The sequence below is a fragment of the Rattus norvegicus genome, chromosome 2 (assembly GCF_036323735.1).
Source record: "Rattus norvegicus strain BN/NHsdMcwi chromosome 2, GRCr8, whole genome shotgun sequence".
Taxonomy (NCBI): domain Eukaryota; kingdom Metazoa; phylum Chordata; class Mammalia; order Rodentia; family Muridae; genus Rattus; species Rattus norvegicus.
In genome coordinates, this window is record NC_086020.1 from 62,750,494 (window position 1) to 62,772,042 (window position 21,549).

A 21,549-nucleotide genomic window follows, 5' to 3' on the forward strand; every position below is an offset into this window, starting at 1 on the left:
ACGTTAATGCTCTTAAATTTTCTAAGTATGGTGGTCCGTGTGTGTAATCCTATCACTTAGGAAGTTGAAGTAGGAGGATTGCAGTGAGCTTAAAACCACTTCAGGCCAGAAGGTATCATTGGATTCCCCTAGAACTGGGGTTACAAACAATTATGAGCCACCATGTAGCTGCTGGAAATTAAACCTGGGTCTTCCAGAAGAACAGTGAGTGATCTTAACTACCAGGCCATCTCCCCAATCCTAAAGCTTTTTCTTTTTTTTAAAGATGCATTTTATTTTTAACTGTGCGTATGGGCGTGTGTGCACATGAGCACAGGTAGCTGTGGCGGTCAAAGGTATCAGATTCTTGGGAGCTGGAATTACGAATAGTTATCAGTTATAAGCTGCCCACCCATCGGTGCTGGGAACGGAACTTGGGTCCTCTGCAAGAACTGAAAACACTCTTAACTGCTGAGCCCTCTCTCCAGGTCCACCTTTTATTAATATTATTAGTTATTCTTCTATTAAGTAGCATAGGTCAAGATGCTTGTTTCACATGAGCAGAGGTCTCCAAAAAGAACTCTTTATAAGGTATACAAGCAATTCTTTATAAAGTACATTAGCATCCTGGGACTGCACTTGGCTTGGAATATGCACACATTTATAATAATGTATTTGACAGCCTAAGTCTCTTGCTTACATGTCCCAAACACATGCACATCTCCTAGCAACTTAGACTCCCAGCTATGGACTGGAGAGAACAGTTAAGAGTGTGGACTGCTCTTCCAAAGGACCCAGGTTCAATTCCCAGCAGCCATAAAGTGACTACAAACATTTGCAACTACAGTTCCAAGGGATCTGATGCCTTCCTTTGGCCTCCATAGGCACTGAGTGCATGCAGGTGAAACATCCACGTACACATTATCATTATTTTAAAAGGAGACTCCCATCTGCATCAATTTGCATGCACATACCACTCTGAACGATGAAATGTTTTTCTTCACCTTAACAACTATCAAATGTACACATATTCTATTCAATTGAGCTCCTATCCTGTCTGGATATGAGGATAGAGGAGCTGATCAGGTCTGAACTGCTTCTGAGTTCATTCACAATAACTGTCTTCTAAGTGAGCTTTTAGAGGGAATCTTCTACTTACCATCTTATCTGTATTCACAATGGAACATATAAATAACTAAAATCAGATATATCACAGGTAGGAGGGATATGCTCGGTAGAGAAACTTGAAAACTTTTGATCAAAATAGAAAACCACCCAAATAATGCCTAGTAACCAAACTCTTCCTCCTTTTAACACCATAAAAGGAAACCCCAAAAAATATTGAGTATTCTTGCCCAAGTATGCATCAAGCAACATCTCTTCCTGCTACTTCTTTCTGAGCCTTGCCCTTCCCCCAACAGCATTTCATTAGCATATTACAGTAGAGCACAGGAGTCAGATGTTGGGCATTGGACCATTCAACTGAGATTTCAGACATAAATTATAAAAAGTTCTTAGTACAAAAATGAAAAGAAAAACCAACCTCTGTTCCCATACCCAACCCTCTTAGATGTCCCTGATACTATGGAAAGGAAGAGTCGAGAGGGGAGATTCCCCCTCTGTGTCTTTGAAAAGTTGCTCACTCTGTTTTCCCAGAAGAGCTCAGGAGAATAAACCATGAAGTCCAAAGACACTTTGGGGATTAGGGAAGAGAAGAGTCTCCTCCAACCTGCACTGATTCTTAGACAGGCTCTGTAGCTAGATCTAGGGGTCTAATTAATATTGAATCTGATTAACAAGAGACGTATATAAAAGTTTTTATTAAATTTACGTATACCTGGGGAACCTTAAGACAATGATGTCAGAAGAAATGATCAAAGCACGATGCTTTTTAGACAAAATCATGGAGGAATAGTGGACAATGACTAATGAGCTAGAATCATTCATTCTGGGCATATTTCTAAGAAATGCATGTTGTGGGGAGATAGAGAGCTAGTGCAAGATATGAGTGGCTTCCAAGAATTTGTTTATTCAAATTATTATAACCCCAGTTGCTAGCTTCTAGTGGTCAAGAATATTTTCAGGCCTTGGCATGTGAAAACTATCTCTCCCAAAAGAAATTTATGGCTTTCTGCATGAAAGGGATGACAGATCAAATAACCGTTTCTGAGGTTATATTTCCTCAAGTGACTCACCACATAATCTCATTCAGGGTTCTCAGAGTAAAGCAAGCCAGCACTTCATGGGGCTAATGGGGACAAGGGGTAAAGAGGAACTCTGTACCTGAAGACTGGGGGAAGAAAGGTCTCTGTGGAGAGGGAGGACTGGGGCAGCTTCACAGAGTCCCAGAACCTTGCCAAGGAGAGCAAAGAAGGCCTTACAGTCAGGTCAAGACCTCACCAATCATGACCTGTAGAGATAATCTCTTGTATAGTAAAAGCATCACCTGTCAATCAAAAGCTGATGGCCTTTTAGCAAAAGGGAGGAAGTAGAAGGTGGGAGTTCCGGTAGAGAGATAGGAACTCTGGGAAGAGTCAGGTAAGCAGGAAATCCACCCAGGACTCACAGGAAATCAGACCTACGAAACTAAGGAGAGGTGACTAGCCATGTGACAGGCATAGAATAGTATGAATGGGTTAAAAAAAAAGTTATGAGCTAGTGGGAGCAAGCGTAGCTTAAGGCCTAGGCATTTTTTAATAAATTAATAAGCCTCTGCGTTGTTATTCGGGAACTGGGGTGTGGCCAGAAAAGCCTGCAGCCCCAATGACCTGCATAGTGTGGGCAGAACAAAGGCATCTCGTAAGTGCCAGAGTGAGTAAAAGACAAGAACGAAGCAATGTGCATGCTTCACTTCATTCATCCTAGCCAAAAAGCCAAGAAGTGATGCAGCCTGCGCTCCCAGGAGCATCACGGGCACACGGGAAATGCGCCAGACCCCAGGACCTCCCTGCTGCTCCGACATCACAGCAGTCCACCCACCTCTACATAGGATTTAGAAGGAAAGAATAAGAGTAAGAGTCGTGAGTTTGACCCAAAATTAGCTAAGAGTAAGTTCCCAACACTAACTAAAATTGTTGGTCACAGTAGAAAAATCGAGGTAGTCCCAATTCTTGAGAGTTTAGATTTGTAGCAGAGTTATACCAGTGATGGACAAAGAGGAGGAAGCAAGAAATTCATGGAGAAGAGCAGTGTTTATGCTGGGAACACAGTGTACACAAATGGAAGCCAGCAGCCTCTGGTTCAGCCAGCAGACTAAATCAGGTGAGCAGATCTCAGCACACAGGACTAGAAGAGCGTAAGTTCCTCCAGAAAACCTTGGGGGAAACCTAGCAAGGATGCTGAAGGTACAGGGCACGAGGGGGTAGCCCCAGCTGGTCCATTTGTAAAAGTCTGTGGTATCTCTGCAGGTCTGCAAGTCTTAGAGATACTTAGGACGAAGTCATCTGGATCAGAAGAAGAAAAAAAAAATGAACAAAGGGGAAGCCTGGTGTACTGGCTGGTTCTGTGTGTCAACTAGACACAAGCTGGATTTATCACAGAGAAAGAAGCCTCCCTTGAGGAAGTGCCTTTGTGAGACCCAGCTGTAAGGTGTTTTCTCAATTAGTGATCAAAGGTGGGAGGGTCCATTGTGGGTGGTGCCATCCGCAGGCTGGTAGTCTTGGGTTCTATAATAAAGCAAGCTGAGCAAGCCAGGGGAAGCAAGCCAGTAACACCTCTCCATGGCCTCTGCATCAGCTCCTGCTTCCTGACCTGCTTGAGTTCCTGTCCTGACCTCCTTTGGTGATGAACAGCGATGTAGAAGGAAGTGTAAGCTGAATAAACCCTTTCCTCCCCAACTTGCTTCTTGGTCATGATGTTTTGTGCAGGAACAAACCCTGACTAAGATACATGGACGTCCTCCAATCCGTCATTCTGAAGAACTGGGAAGAAAGAGGGTACAACTAAGAAAGTTATTGCAGGTTGAATGTTTATACCCTCTCATTCAGTCATTGAAATCCCAGCCCACAGTGGGGTGACATTGGGAAGGAAGGCCCCTGGGAGATAATTAGGTAATCAGAGTGAGAAGCTGAGAATTCATCTCCTAAACAGTGCGGAGCAGAGGCGAAGCTGGAAATAGCATGAAGCCCTTCTTCAGCGGCTTCTGTTCCCTCCTACAAGGCTGCACCTCCTAAACCACCAACTGGGGATCAGCCTATCGGGGACATCCTTGTTCAAACCACTACGCTGTTCTGTCTTCTTCGATGAGACAATAGAAATTTACTACTGGAAACAGAGGAGGAGCAACCAGTAAATGCCATGTGTCCACCCAGTGTTATATAGGTTCAACTTAGATGGGCTATTTCCACATCAGAAAGTCAGCAGCAATCAAAAACCAAGAGAGCAGCATTCGCTCTGTGTTGTGAGGCACGGTTCTCTGGGCGTGAGATGGCCATTGCCCTTCTAAACTCAACACTGTGACTGACTACCAGCCCAGGAGCTGAACAGGACTGAACCCATGAATGCTCCATTGGGGGTGGGGGTTGTTGCAGTTTTATAGACAGTTAACAGTTTCTGGGCGGGGGGAGGAAAAGGCCTCACCCCACCCATTCACCCCTCCATCCCTGAGGATGTGGATGGTTGATGATTACTGGGAGAGTGAGAGACAATCTCTTCCATGGTATAAGCACTCAGAAGTCGAGCCATGATCCTGATAAGAAGCCTTTGCCCATGTCCTTCTTAATAACCTATTTGCTCAACTAGCAACCATAATGAAACTCATCAGTTCTCCGAGTAGATTTGAGTGGAATCATTCCTTTGGTCTGCCTCATCTATCATAAACTAGTGATTGTCTCCCTTAGAAAAGTTCAGGCGCCGTTCAGCCAGCAGCTCTGCCAGTGGTGCTGGTCATTTGGATCCCAAAGGAGACAATTTTTTGGAGGGGTAAGAAGAAGAAAAGGAAAATCTGCCTTTGCTCCCCAACATGCAGACCCATGAATTACTTATTAAAATCGTCTCAAACAAGCTGCTCCAGGCTCATATTTTATCTGCTCTTAGAACATAACCTTCCTGGTACAATATAAAGAAGTCATAAAAGTTCTAAAGCTTAAGGCTCCTTACCAAATAATTACAAATAAGTGTGTGTTCTATGAAGGTCATGTGTAATGAGTACCAGAAACTATATTAAGGAAGCCTTTAAAATTCAAACTGCTGAGTGTTTTCTCCCCAAGGTGACTTTTGTGAACTTGGTACTGAAGCTTTTCTTAGCTCCAACTTTCATTAGACATACTGTATCACTTTTTATAGAAGAATGCACTTTATAACAGCGAATGTATGTGTATACCACTTTGAATGGGTGAATAGTGTGCGTCTCCTGTGAGCTACACCTGCTCTGTTTGATGTGCTATAAAACAGTGTAATTAGTTTCTAATCCATATGCCGTAACTCGCACCTGAAAGTGCTTTCTCCTTCAAGAGTCATCGTGGAGGCCACACAAGCACCACAGTGGTTCCAACACTGGCCAGAGTTCATTTTTTAAAGTCTCTTGAGAACGTAGCTCTCTTGAAGCATCATCTTTTATAAAGTCCCTGAGACAAGAAATGCCATTTCCTACTTGTAGACCAGTGTTTCCTAGATAAGTTATGTGAGTGATGAAGATGTTTATGAAAGAATGAACTTATGAGGACCACTAATTGACCCACTAACAAGTTTTACGCAAGTATGGGAGCAGCTTCCGAATGAATACATAGCCTCTCGAAGAGACACTGTGAAAAGGGGTTTTGAGTAGTATTACTTGGGTTAAAACTTCACTGCTCCTCATATTTAATACTCTAATGCTTTTGCTGGTAGAACCAATTAAAAACTCAACCCTTCAGTCTTTGCTCCACTCTTTGTCCCTCTGTTTCCTTTAGACAGGAGCAATTCTGGGTTCATATTTTTGAGATGGGGAGGTGGGTGAAGGAAAGGCCATCCAGGGACTGCCCCACCTGGGGATCCATCTCATCTTCAGACACCAAACCCAGATACAATTGCTGATGCCAAGAAGCCCTTGCTGGCAGGAGCCTGATATAGCTGTCCTCTGAGAGGCTTTGCCAGAGTCTAACCAATACAGATGCAGATGCTCACAGCCAACCTCTGGACTGAGCACAAGGACTCCAATGAAGGAGTGAGAGAAAGGACTGAAGGAGCTGAAGGGGTTTGCAACCCCATAGGAAGAACAACATTATCAATCAACCAGACACCCCAGAGTTCCCAGGGACTAAAGCACCAACCAGAGTACACATGAAGGAACCCATAGCTCCAGCTGCATATGTATCAGAGGATGGCCTTACATAGCATCAATGGAAGGAGAGGCTCTTGGTTCTGTAAAGGCCTGATGCCCCAGAGTAGGGGAATGCTAGGGTGATGAAATGTAAACAAATAAAATAATGAATTAAAAAAGATAAAGAAAAACTTAGCCCAAGTTCACCTCTCTTTACCTGGACCCAATGCTGAACTAGCATTGATCAGTGGTGCCCCTAGCAAGGACCAGAGCATGAACTGTCATAGGGACTGAGCACTGGCCAACACTGTCATGGGCTCAGCTGAAGTGAGAACTAGATCTGTCACGAGCTCTGCAGATTCACTGACCAGGGACAGTAGACCTCAGCCACACCTATACTAACAAATCCAAATAGAAAACAGTTGGGCAACAGCACCTCTGAGATCCCAAGAGTTCTGAACAGCTATCCCAGAAGCCCAAGGCCAGCTACGAAGAGAAGGACCAGCCAGGCCAAGGTTACAGTGCCATTTGATCCTGTGCTGATTACTCTGTCCCCAGTAAATGTGTTTGTTGCTTGGGAGCAGTGGACTCTATCACTTTTGCTCTGCAGTTTAAACACGATTAATGAACCAAGACAGACAGACAGACTGGTGCTTCTACCTCCAAGAAGTTCTGCTCTTTAGTAATTCTGTGTGTATAAACATCCTTGCCCCTTGGCTGCACCTGCTCAAATGTCAAGAATTAAGTCAAAACACAGTACCCTGAAACAGCACCACATTCTGATGTCCAAAGAAGCTGTAGCCAATACTGTTGTTCCTCCTCCTCAGAAGACAGCTACTCATACTTTGAAAGACTAGAAAGAGACTAGAAAGAAGGCAAGCGAGAGAGCAGTGCCCCTGCAGCCACAGATGGCTAAAAAGAGAACTGGGCTATTTCAAAAACAAGAGCAAGAAGCATCCCCATAGGTATAGACAACAATTAGCATTTTGAAACCATCAACCATGCAGAGTCAGGTCAAGATTAAATTCGTTTATTTTCCATGATGACATTTTCTCAACAGCTCTAGTGATGATGATAGTGATGATGGAGGTGATGATGATGCAGGAAGAAAATTCAAACTACTTCAAGATACCACCTCATTCCAGTCAGAATGGCCATTATCAAGAAATCTAATCACAAATACCAGTAAGGATGTGGAGAAAGAGGAACCAGAGGAACCCTCACCCATTGCTGGCATGAGTGCAAAATAGTCTACCTACTGTAGAAATTAGTATTGGGGTTTCTCAAAAAAAAATTAAAAATAGAGTTACCATGTGATCCACCTATACAACTCCTGGGATGTACCCAAGGTCTCCAGAGTCTTACCGGACAGATACTTGCACATCTGTGCCTCTTTCTACTCTGCTTGAAGCAGCAAGAAGATGGCCCCAGTCTCACCCACCTGATGGTTAGATGATGAAAATGTGGAGTTTCCCCCAGCTGTAAAGAAAATGCAAACTGCAGGGAAATGGGTAGATTTAGAAAGTATAGCATAAAGCCAAGGTTTATATTAAATACTCAAATTCAAACATTCAAAAACCATATGTTCTCTCTCTTATGACCTGTGGTTGTGGTGGTGGTGGTGGTGGTGGTGGTGTGTGTCCGTGCGTGCATGCATGTGTGTGTGTTTATGTGTAGATTAGGGTAAAATCTAAAACTAGAAAGGAGATCAAGAGAGTAAAAATAGGTAATGAGGCAAGATGAAGTCTGGACACATGGGACACAGGAGAAGAAGGGGCTGGAAGGAGAAGGGCAGGGAGGTGGGGGATGTGGGGGTAAGGGGAATCTACTAAAACATACTTTGTTTGAATATGTTATAATGCTATATAATGTTCCGTATGCTAATTTAAGAATTTTAAAATTATTTAAAAATCAGATTAGACTTGGTTTGCTTGCCTGCCCTTAGTCCCAGCACTTAGGTAGGGGCAGAGTCCAGCAGGTCTCTACAAACTCAAGGCCGCTGGGGTCTGTGTATGAAACCCCACAACAGGCCTTCCTGGTGAGACTGTGACTCAATAAACAGCAAACAGTTAATTAATTAATTAATTAAATCAGGGCTGGTGAGATAGCTCAGTGTACTTGCCACCATGGCTGACAACCTGAGCTCAGTCTAGAGAACCTACACAAAGGCAGGGGCGAGCCAGGTAGTGACCTCTACGTGTACTCCACGGTTTTGAAAGCAGGGCTGGAGAGATTGTTCAGTGCCTATGTGTTCTCCCTGCCTTTCCAAAGTCTCCCAGTTCAGTTCCCATCTCCCATCTCATGCATCTCACAATAGCCAGCTGTAATTCCAATCCAGGAGATCTGATTCTGTCTTCCAGCCTCCACGGGCATCTACACTTAAGGATCCACACACAGGCACACGTGTACAGAAATAAAAACAACTTTTAAAAACACTAAGAGATGTGAAATTGGAAAAAAAAATGTAAGGGAAGAGCATTGTTAAGGAAATGTAAGGGAAGGTTCGTGATGAAAAATGTAAGAATTTCCTCCCAGGGGGAAATTGTTCTCAACAGGTGAAAATGCATTTCCTTCTTCAGCTACGAGTGCGCCTCGCCAGGCCTCATCCCGGATGATGCACACACCCTGTGCAGGTGTGAAAAGCAGGCACCCTTAGCTCAGAACGAGAAGTAGGTCATTTTCACTTTGACTCACCCTTGTTTGTGTGTGACCAAAATAACGCTATCTATAAAAGTTTCTGGAATCAAAAGGTTAATAATACACAGGAGCTTTCGAGGCAGTTCCCTGACCATTGGTTCTGCTCATTGAGAGCCATCAGCTGCCATGACTGGGAGGAAGAGCTGCGGGTGAGAACGCGGAGGGCACAGCTCTCCTTCCTCACCTCCAAATTCTCTTACACAGGCAAACCACGCAGGCACAGGACATTACGGTGCTGTCCGGCTGGCACCGCCAGCCCATGTGGGGATGCATAGTCAGTGTCAGTGTCAGGAGCTGCGTTGCTGTCTTTGTCCTGTTTGTCACCATGTAGAAGGTGTGCACTGCGTGTGTTGACTGCATCCCAGTTGTTGTTAAATAAACAGAACTGTTTCTTTAACTCGGCAAGATCGAGTCAATAGCTACTGTGGTTGACTGACCTGGAGAGGTGCCGTGCAGGCCGTTTGGAAACGGAAACAAAGTGACTGCTTGTGGGTGTGAAGTTTCTTTCCCCGGAAGTAAAAACTGAGCCAGCTCTGTGATGTGGTGATACAGTTTTGTAAACAGACTAAAACCCTCCAAACCATATACTATTTAAGAGGGCGAACTTACGCTATATGAGTTATATTCTTATCTTTTGACAAGAAGATGATTTAAAAGTAGTTAGTATATGCAAGGAATCTGAACTAGGTTCTGGAATAATAATAATAATAATAATGATGATGATGATGATGATGATGATGATGGTGATGATGATGATGATGATGATAGAGTAGTAGTAATAGTAATACTAATAATAAAATTTAAAGCTGATCCTTTTGGTCACTTACTATGTGTTAGGACAGGAAACTAGAAGCAGTAACTCAAGCAGACGCCATGAAGGACCACTGCTTCTTCTCACAGCCTGTTCAGCCTGCTTTCTTATGACACATGGATCCACCAGCCAAGGGCTAGCACAACCCACAGAAGCTGGGCCCTCCTATATCAATCAAGAAAATGCACCACAAACTGTCCACAGGTCACTCTAGAGGGAGCATTGTCTCAGTAAAGGGTACCCCTTCTAAAAGGACTCTAGCTTGTGTCAAGTTGGCATAGAAGTAGCCAGCACATTGTGGAACTGGGGATGGCCTTGAGCTTCTGGTGTTCCTTCCCACGGGCATGTGCCACCATGCCCAGTTTTTGTAGTATTGGAGAATAGAACCCTGGGTCTCATGTGTGTCCCAGCTGCTTCAGATCTGTTAGAGACAATTTCTCAGTTGAGGTCCCGCTTCCCAGATGACTCTAGCTTGTATCAAGTTGGCAAAAACTAACCAGTACATCTGCTTACTTATTTTATATATTTGCTTGTTGAAGCGAGAAGTTTGAAATTTTGGGTTCTTTTTAAAACACAGGAGCATTATGAGGATATCGTTTTGTTTTAATCCCAGGTGTGGGCATATGGGACTGCTTTGTCCACAGCAGCTGACTATGATTTGCCTTGGGCTCTAGCAGAGGCGTGGTTTTTGTCAGCTGCAGACAGTTCCTGCAATTCTGTGACGTGTGGAATTCTGGGAATTTTTCAGAGGGTGTATAAATGCTAGAGCCCTGCACTGTGGAGTTGGGGGTTGGTGGTAGTTTGTTAGTAGATGTGCTCAAAGAAGAAACAAGAGGAAAGAAACTAGATTCAAGGATCTCTCTCTCTCTCTCTCTCTCTCTCTCTGTCTCTCTCTCTCTCTGTCTCTCTCTCTCTCACACACACACACACACACACACTCAATCTTTTACTTTATTTCAACTCTTCCTTTTGTGTCACTTCTGCTTTTGTAGTCAAATCTCCCTTTTTCTTTGTCTCTTTGTCTTAGTTACTGTTCTATTATTGTGAACAGACACTAAGGGAACTCTTATATAAGAAAGCATTTAACTGGGGGATTGGTGGGTGTTGGTTACAGTTTCAAAGGACTAGTCCATTTTGTCACGGTGAGAAGCAGACAGGCATGGTGCTAGATCAGTAGCCGACAGCTTGGCATCCTGATCAGCAGACCACAGGCACTGGGGGTGGAGGCAGGGGATTGGGCCTGATATGGGCCCAATCTCCAAGTCAATCCTCTGTGACAAACTTCCTCTAACAAGACAACACTTCCTAATCCTTCTAAGCTTTCCAAAAGACTTCACCAATTGGGGGGCTAAACATGCAAATATGTGAACATGTTTAGGGGTTCATGCTCACTCAAACCACCACAGTCTTCCTCATTTAAAGATAGCTATGGAGCTGGAGAAATGGCTCAGTGGTGAAGAAGGCTTCCTGTGTTTGCAGAGTTCCCAGCACTCATGTTGAGTGACTGACAACCACCTGTAACTCCAGGAGACCTGATATATCCTTCTGGTTTCCAAGAATACCTATACACATGTACACATTCATACACACACACACACACACAGTCTCTCTCTCTCTCTCTCTCTCTCTCTCTCTCTCTCTCTCTCTCTCTCTTTGGAAAAAAAAAGGATGTTTGGTTATATTTAGGGTCCTTCAGGCTAAACAGTAAAAATCTCACCATCTCCAATCTTTAACCCAGTTACATCTGCAAATCCCTTTTGCTGTATATAGTGGAAAATGGTCTCAGCTATTAGGATGTAAATATTATTTGGCTTATTGAATTCATAAGGACAAGAGTTGAGAACCATAGAGATTTGGAAGGTACAGAAAGTGTCTCAGACAGTCAGATAAAGGAGTATCAACTGTTTGGAAATAGGAAAACAATGGAATGGCACTGAGAACTAGGGAAATAATTGTGAGTTTTGAATGGGCTGATTTGGGGGCTGAAGAGAAGAATTTGATACCAGAAGACCTCATGAGGGCTTGTTTCCAAAGTGAGACAAGGAGGTGCACGATTACTCATGACCTTGGACAAATCCTCTAAGCATTTTCTATCCTCCTGTGTCCTTCATGAAGGTTGGGTGCTATAAGAACAGGGTGCTTTCTCCAAGTAAAACAAGGGAGTCCCCAAGGCACTACTGAGCCGATGGCAGACCATGCTGGCCCTGAACAGGACCCTGAAAGTGAGGCCTCTCCTCCTTAAACTGTGTGCCCACAGCATTTCTCCTTCCCTTTACCGACTCCCAGCTCTGAGAGACTTATATATAAACAACATCTCCTTGAAGAATATACTAAGCGTGTGTGTGTGTGTGTGTGTGTGTGTGTGTGTGTGTGTGTGTTCCTGTGTTATCCACATCAGCTGTAACAAAGCAACCAAGCTAAAGGGAAGGTTTATTTGGGCTCATAGTTCACAGGCATACCACCACCAGCACAGTTTCGCTGGTTAAATATCTAGGAACACGTGGCAGGTATGTGGAGCAGAGAAGGCAGGGCAGAACCAGAGGCAGGTATAAAATTCAAAGGCCTGTCCTTAGTCCCCTACTCCCCATCAACCAGACCTATAAAAGCTTCACAGCCTTCAAAATGGCACCACAACCTGGGGACCAAGCATTCCAATGTGGGATGGACCTCCTTCAGAGGCAAATTGTAACAGCACTGAACAACTTGAAAAAGGATTTTTTTGTAAGGGCAATCTTATGTAGTTTAGGCTATCCTATAATTTACTATGTAGCTGAGGATATGACCTTGATCTCAGGATCCTCCTGCCCCAGCCTCCCAAGTTCAGGGAATTACAGAGTACATGCCCAGTTTATGTGAGTGGTACTGTGGCCAAAATCTAGGCTTCCCTACATACTAACTGGGCACTCTAGCAACCAAACTACATCCTTAGTCCTGAGGAAGGACATTTCAAACTGCCTAATTTACGAGACTTCTTAATATAACCGCTAACGGACACCTTCATTTCTGAGTCTAGACAATTTCAATGAAGCAAGACATCCGTTCACGGCGATGCTCTCAGACAAAGGCCGAGTGCCTCCCACCATTTGTTCTAAGTTAACTCTGAAGACATCAGAGTTTCAGACCCTTAAGCAGATATAAAAGGAGAATGCTACCCAGTGGGCTTCTCCCTGCAGTGGGCCTGTGGGGGTTCTCCTCAGCACATCTCTTTGGAGACCAAGGGAGACACCTAGGAGGCCTCACACGCCACGAAGACCTTGATCCTGACAATGCCCCTGCATGATTCATTTGCTGGTTTGGTCGTGAAATGAAGCAGAAGGTGAAGGAGAGTAAGGGCACAGAGGTCAAACTGGAGAGTTTTTCCCTTACTACATGTAAAAGGCAGCAGCAGCAGCTGCTGGGGACTTCCTAGGTGAGATATTTCAAAAGGGATTCAAAACATAAGAGAAAAAAAAAAAACCAGAGATGGTTGATGATTCTACCTTAAGCTCTGGTTCCACACATGGAGTGGAAGAGAGGCCAGTCTGGGGGATGGCAGACTTTCTCTTGGGCTGGGTTCCTCGACCCCAATGCTACTCGACTTTGAGTCAGGTCATTCCCTGACATAAGGACCACCATAACCAGCAGCATCCTTAGCCTCCACTCCCTAGATGCCAGTGTCCCTCCACACCCCCTCAGAAATAACCAAAAACTGTCTCCAAACATTACCAAATGCCCTCTGGGGTTGTAGGGAAATGGTCCTTGACTCAAACCACAAGTTCTGAGACTTGTCATTGTTTCAGCTCCTGGGAACTTTCCAGAACCCCATGAATGCCTGGGAACTCTGAGTTCGACCTTGCTGATCACAGACCTTCCACCCCTATTAACTTAGACCAGTCTCCAAAAACGCATCATAACTGTATTTTCAATATACTACATAGAAGCTGATTAGGGAGGAACGGGGTTGAGAGACACACGATACCTCCCTCCCAGAGGTATCTCTGAGAGATCTCTAAAACAGCATACCCCTCCCCATACCCAAAGCACACTATAACTGTTCCTTTGCTCTGCCCTTCGTGGCTGAAAAGGATGCCAATAGCTACAGCTGGTCACATTTTAAATTGTATAATTGGGAAATTTCAACAGTGTTATCAGTTAAATTACATTTTAAGTGTGAAGCCTTAACGGCACACATAAAATGAAATCTAAAACACATATGAGCGATTTACAAAGTCATTTCAGACAGCTAACCCGCTGACTAGAGGAGTTGCTGTTCTCTAGATATGGAAAGCAGCAGTGAAATGGATGGTGGTGTAGCTTTAAATGCTTTGACACAGGATGCTCATAGCACGGTGCGGAGTGATTGGCATCTTGTACATCCTGCATCCGTGATAGCTACAGAAAAAAAATAGGCCCTTTTCTGCCTCAGCATCATGGGCATGCACAGGGCCAGGGCCAGGCTTCTTCCCTTCCTCTAGCCCCATTCCCTTCTCTACTGGTTCTGCCTGCAGCTGCTGTTCCCCAGTTCTCTCCTTCTAGTAGCATCAATTTTCCATCGCTTCAAGCTGGGCCTCTGAGCATGCGCAAAGCCGCCCCACCCCACCCCCCAGCCTCCTGTACAGCTGGCTGAATGATTAGCTCTGAGACAGGATAGAGATGGACCATTAATTCCCAAAGTGTGTCGTTGTTTCTTTGGCTGTCTTCCTGAGGATAAGTCTGAGGCAGTTTTACAGGTTCCCTGAAAGAGTGAGTAGAGGAAATAGTAGCAGGAGGAGGAGGAATAAAGAGAAAGCGACAAGCGGGGGTTGGGAGGCGGGGAGTGTTAAGGACAGGCTATAAACATTCCTGGTACTTTTTAAAAGGGACTGCCTTTGTACACTGTTTCCTGCTAAGCCTCCTATTGGTTATCCCTGCAGCTTTGCCCCCCTAGGCCCCGGCCCAGGGGCCCTGTAAATATCCACCCAAACACAAAATTCCAGAGAGTGCGAGAGTTATTTGTCTTTGGACTTTACAGTTTTTACGTTAAATTAATTAAGGTTCTCCAAAGAAAGAGAAGTAATGGGATATAGGTGTGAGGGGCAGGGAGGTGTCAGGGAGTGAAACTGAAAGACATTGGCTAAGGGTTTAAACAGGGTGGTTCAGCAGGCTGGAGGCCCAGAGGAAAACTGATGATGCAGCTCAAGTCCAAAGTGGTCAGCAAGGCAGACTCCCGGCCTCTTTAGCATCCATGTTCTTTTCAAGGTCTTTGACAGATTGGGTGAGGTCTATCCACACCGTAGATGGGGAGCTGCTCCACTCAAAGACTACTAATACAAGTGTCAGTCGCATCTAAAACAACAAACCCAAAAAGCATCATGCGAGGCTTTACCAAGTGGACACACAAAATCAAACTGTCACAGTAGACCTGTCCTACAAACGTATCTGAGAGCGTAGGACCACATCTGAGTGGAGGCCAAGATACCGGCAAGCCGCACTACAGAGCATCTCTGCAGAAGTGTGGACTTGGAGACACCATAGAGAGCTGGTAGTGTCTGCCTCCGGGTGTCTAGTTACTCTATCTTTGCAACTGCCCTGGAATCCCGGGTTTCCTTCTCAAACAATCACAGTGTAAGCAGGAGCCCCTCCCACTGGGCGTCTCTTTGATCTCTCGGATGCTACTTCATGTGGGTCCTCCAAGTGGACCCACACCACGAGTTACTGCAAACACTAATGTGAGGGCCTGGAGCTGTTCTGGGGAGGTCACGAGCACTAATGTGAGGGCCTGGAGCTGTTCTGGGGAGGTCACGAGTTGCGGTCCAATAGCCGAGATAAACAAGCACGGCTTAAGGGAAAGACAGGGAGCCAGGGAGCCAGCATTACATTTGCCACTAACAAATATTAAGCACCCTGTCCAGTTCTCTACATAAAATGAGAAGGCTGGACCCAGTGAGCCAAAGTTGTATTTCCTGCCAGCTTTAGTATGTGTTTTAACCCTGTTAGCCCACTGTGCTGTAGGCTCTGACTGCAGCGAGCTAAACCCATAGCCAAACTGACAACATTTTGGAATTGTGTACGCAATATACAAAGAGACTACAGACTGCATCCCTGTATCGAGTGATTTCAAAGCTAATGGCGGAATGATTCCGTGACGACGAATTCAGCGAGGAACGCGCTGGGAAACCTTAAACTATGGAGCTAGCACAAAAATCAGTACTATCTAGGCGATTCTGGGAACAGATGGATAACAGGCACGGCACAAGGATATTTAGGGCACTGAAATGTCTCTGTACGATGCTGTGTTGGTGGGACATATGGCTTCACATATTGTCCAAAACGCAGGTGGATAGCGCCAAGAGCAGGCTGAATGAAAACGTTGTACTTTGGGGAGACTGTGCTGTGTCCATACGGGTCCACTAATTCTAGCAAAGGCACTGCACTCGCAGCAGGGGGGTGACAGTGGAGAAGGTGAGCCACACGCAGAGGCAGGAGTTACAGGGGGTTGACGGGGTGTCTGTGACTTTGTTATGAACCTAAACCTCCTATCAAATAAACAAATTTTGGTTTTGTCCTTTTTTTTTTCTTTTAACATCTGAAAGTTATGGAGCCGGGACTAGTTCAAATGCCAGTGATTTCATCAAATAAACATCTCTAACAGCCTTTCAGCCTCTTGTCCGTAGGCTGTCACTAGCAGTCACAAGATGGCTGCCACGGCTTCTAGCTCTGCATCTTTATATGAGTGAGCGAGCGAGAGAGAGTAGGAGTACAGAGGCATGCTGAGCGAAAGCACACCTAATGGGCTATTTGCCTGATAGGCTCTGATTTTTCTTCCCAAGGAAAGGGTTCTTGGCAAATGTACAAAAGATGCCCACGTTTATCTTTTCATGTGTAACTCCACCACACTCATCACCAGAGGCCAGTCCTGGGAAACAGACCTGCTACGATTTACCTCAGAAGGCTTTTGTGCCAGCCGACCAAAAAAGGAAAGAAAGGGCTCAAAGGGTGAGCAAAGAAAAAAATTAAAAAATAACAAAAAAAAAAAACATATACAAATGCATGTATACAGAGAGATTCCTTTGTTCATATGGAGAATGCACATTTCTTTACAATGTATAGCTAAAGGAAAATTCAGGTATTCATATGTTTAAGGGGAAATATATTTACTTTCTGTACATAAAATCAAAGTAAAATTCAGCTCGTCATATACTCACGGAAAAATATGTATCTATATATTTTCTATATTTTTTTTTCAAAAGAATTCTAGAAAATGTCACTTTGTCGGGAAGACAGGCAACTTTTCTCTAAGGTGCACTTAGTTGGAATAGGCACACCAAAAGACAATTATGAAAAGAAACATCAGCATGCTTATTACCATAGACAGCACACGCCACACAGAAGTCAACGGAAGCAGCTTAAAGTGGTACCTGAGAATTCTGGCTTCTTCAAAAAGAACAGTACATTTTTAGAGAAGAGAAGAGACAAAGGAAAGGGATTTTCCTGCTTCCAGCAGTGGGGAACTGTGGGAAGATGGCCACAGAGAGGACGCCATTAGGGTAAGGTTTGACTGTAGGGCCCTTCCCAGGGTTGGTAAGAGCCTATGGCTATCTAGGAAAAAAGGAAGTACAGCCTTCTTATATAAAGTGGGTAAGGGGGAGATTTTCTTCATTTAGCAGCTTTCTAATTCTCTTTAGCCCAAATAGATTTTTTAAGACAAACTTTCAAAGTAACATATTCTGGTTTCCTTCAATTCAGGTGAACATTTTCTTGACCAAGACACAAGCAAGGAAGAACAAAGGGGAAAGTCAGCTCGTAGGCAAAGTACATAAAATGCGAAGGGGACACTGATGGTGGGTCATTCTCACAGGTTACTGGCCAGTGACTTCCTTTTAGGGCATAGCTCCAGGTGACAGAATACCAACTGCGCTAGGACACTGTGGCCGGTGTTCCCAGCAGCAGGACTGTTTGCTTGCTTCTGGACAAATCCCCCACAGACCTTTGCCAAGGTCTTCTGTGTTGAATGTGCAGTGAGAACAGAGGAAAACCATGTTTTCTAACATTCTTGTACTGACTTTCTCAGATATGCATCCTCGTGGCAGAGTTTCCAATTTATAAATTCAGAAGGGAGAGATCAATGATAACCACTGAGCAGATAAAAAGCATATAAACTATTATAATAAAAGTTATTTTAAACTGATGAGTTGTTAAAGTGGCCATGCTAATACTCTCAATAATGTTGACACACCAGAGGTGGAGGCAAGAGGTTAAAGCCATCCTGGCCCACAAGGCAAGCTCCAGGGAGCAAAGCTCCAGGCAGCAAAGCTCCAGGCCAGCTAGGGCTAAGAACAACAACAACCAACAACAACAACAAAATAATAATAATAATAATAATAAAGGATCATTGGCCAAGCCAGATGGCCCATCAGGTAAAGCCACTTGTCACCAAGCCTGACAATATGATTGCCAAGTCTGAGAAGTCTGAGGACCTGATTTCAATCCTTGGAACCTACACGATAGTAGGAGAGAACCTGAACCAGTCACCACAAGTTGTCCTCTGACACCCCCCACACACACATACACACACACATACACACACACACACATACACACACACATACACACACACATACACAAATACACATACACATATACACACACACAAATACATACACATACACACACATACACACGCACATACACACACATACACATACACAAATACATACACACACATATACACACATACACATACACACACACGCACATACAAACACACATCAGTCAACCAATACATAAAAAACAGAATGAAACTTATGCCTCTGGACATCTTTTTTTTCTCCATTTTTATTAAATTGGGTATTTCTTATTTACATTTCGATTGTTATTCCCTTTCCTAGTTTCCAGGCCAACATTCCCCCAACCCTTCCCCCTCCCCTTCTCTATTGGTGTTCCCCTCCCCATCCTCCCCCCATTACCGCCCTCCCCCCTACAATCCCATTCACTGGGGGTCCAGCCCTGGCAGGGCCAAGGGCTTCCCCTTCCACTGGTGCCCTTATAAGGCTATTCATTGCTACCTATGAGGTTGGAGCCCAGGGTCAGTCCATGTATAGTCTTTGGGTAGTGGCTTAGTCCCTGGAAGCTCTGGTTGGTTAGCATTATTGTCTCGAGCCCCTTCAGCTCTTTCAGTCCTTTCTCTGATTCCTTCAACGGGGGTCCCATTCTCAGTTCAGTGGTTTGTTGCTGGCAATCGCCTATGTACTTGCCATATCCCGGCTGCGTCTCTCAGGAGAGATCTACATCCGGTTCCTGTCAGCCTTTACTTCTTTGCTTCATCCATCTTATCTAGTTTGGTGGCTGTATATGTATGGGCTACATGTGGGGCAGGCTCCGAACGGGTGTTCCTTCAGCCTCTGCTCTAAACATTGCCTCCCTATCCCCTCCCAAGGGTATTCTTGTTCCCCTTTTAAAGGAGTGAAGCATCCGCATTTTCGTCATCCTTCTTGAGTTTCATGTGTTCTGTGCATCTTGGGTAATTCGAGCATTTGGGCTAATATCCACTTATCAATGAGTGCATACCATGTGTGTTTTTCTGTGATTGGGTTACCTCACTCAGGATGATATTTTCCAGTTCCAACCATTTGCCTATGAATTTCATAAAGTCATTGTTTTTGATAGCTGAGTAATATTCCATTGTGTAGATGTACCACATTTTCTGTATCCATTCCTCTGTTGAAGGGCATCTAGGTTCTTTCCAGCTTCTGGCTATTATAAATAAGGCTGCTCAACCTCACCATGTAAGTACATATGAAACATGTGAATCTTTTTATGTATTAATTTCAAATCAGGAGCTAGTTGTTTTTAAAATTAGCTTGAATTTAATCATGTCATATATACTTCTTAGAATACATCAGCAGAAGCTAATTGGGAAGAAATATTTGTGGAATATTTTTATCTAAAATAGTTTCTTCTAAAATAATTTTGAGATTATATTGTAATATACCATTTTCCTCTTCCCTTTCCTCCTTCCAATCTTTCCCATATACCTAACATTTCTCTTTCAATATATAGCCTGCTTTTAAAAAATGTTATTAAATATACATATGTGTGTGAATAAATATACATGTGTATTTAAAAAAAATAAGGCTGCTATGAAAATAGTGGAGCATGTGTCTTTGTTGTATGTTGGGGCATCTTTTGGGTATATGCCCAAGAGAGGTATAGCTGGGTCCTCAGGTAGTTCAATGTCCAATTTTCTGAGGAACCTCCAGACTGATTTCCAGAATGGTTGTACCAGTCTGCAATCCCACCAACAATGGAGGAGTGTTCCTCTTTCCACATCCTCGCCAGCATTTGCTGTCATCTGAGTTTTTGATTTTAGCCATTCTCACTGGTGTGAGGTGAAATCTCATGGTTGGTTTGATTTGCATTTCCCTGATGACTAAAGATGTTGAACATTTCTTTAGCTGCTTCTCAGCCATTCGATATTCCTCGGTTGTGAATTCTTTGTTTAGCTCTGAACTCCATTTTTTTTTTCAGAGCTGAAGACCAAACCCAGGGCCTTGCACTTGCTAGGCCAGTGCTCTACCACTGAGCTAAATCCCCAACCCCTGAACCCCATTTTTTCTTCTATTAGTTTGAGTGTATCTGGTTTGATGTGGAGGTCCTTGATCCACTTAGACTTAAGCTTTGTACAGGGTGATAAGCATGGATCGATCTGCATTCTTCTACATGTTGACCTCCAGTTGAACCAGCACCATTTGCTGAAAATGCTATCTTTTTTCCATTTGATGGTTTTGGCTCCTTTGTCAAAAATCAAGTGACCATAGGTGTGTGGGTTCATTTCTGGGTCTTCAATTCTGTTCCATTGGTCTATCTGTCTGTCTCTGTACCAATACCATGCAGTTTTTATCACTATTGCTCTGTAATAATGCTTGAGTTCAGAGATAATGATTCCCCCAGAAGTTTTTATTGTTGAGGGTAGTTTTAGCTATCCTGGGTTTTTTGTTATTCCAGATGAATTTGCAAATTGTTTTGTCTAACTCTATGAAGAATTGGATTGGAATTTTGATGGGGATTGCATTGAATGTGTAAATCGCTTTTGGTAAAATGGCCATTTTTACTATATTAATCCTGCCAATCCATGAGCATGGGAGATCTTTCCATCTTCTGAGATCTTCTTCAATTTCTTTCTTCAGAGGTGACGCATGCCAGTAGGATTTGCTGAAGGAGGCAGAGGCAAGAGGATCACGAGTTCGGGGCCAGCCTGGGCCTCTAGACATCTTAAGACACAGCTATCCACAGGTAGGTGCGGCCCCAGAAGTAAGCCCTCAGACAAAAGGTGGTTCCTGCATCATTATTAAGCTGTGGTGTGGCCCCCAGCACACAAAAATGAAGAGGACTTATCAGTGAGGCCAAACTTCCAGGCCTCTCCACACCTCTTCTACACCATTGTCTGTAGACACAAACTGGGAGTGAGAAGGGAGGAGGGGACGCAGCCAGAGCAAAAGGCACAGGGGAGAGCCCCTAAGGAAAGCAAAGTGTGAGGATTCCTGTGTATGATGAGACAAGAATGGATCCTGTTACTCTATATGCTAAAATAAATAACACAAGCTAGGGCCTATGGGGCCTTTTCCTTCTTCTCTTAAAACAGCAATGGAAACCATGAAGAGAAAGCATGAAGAGAATTCTCCACTCCTTCTGCTAATCAGCAAATTCAGTTTTCATTCTCATTCAGGGATGTCCAATGTTTTGATATTGGGACAAGACCAGATGGTTCACATTCTTAGCTGTCCTGAGGCTGGTGAGCCTTGTGGTTAGACACATCTGCTCTAAATAACTGGATAAAAATGCTCCAGATGACCATTTTTTTCCAAAT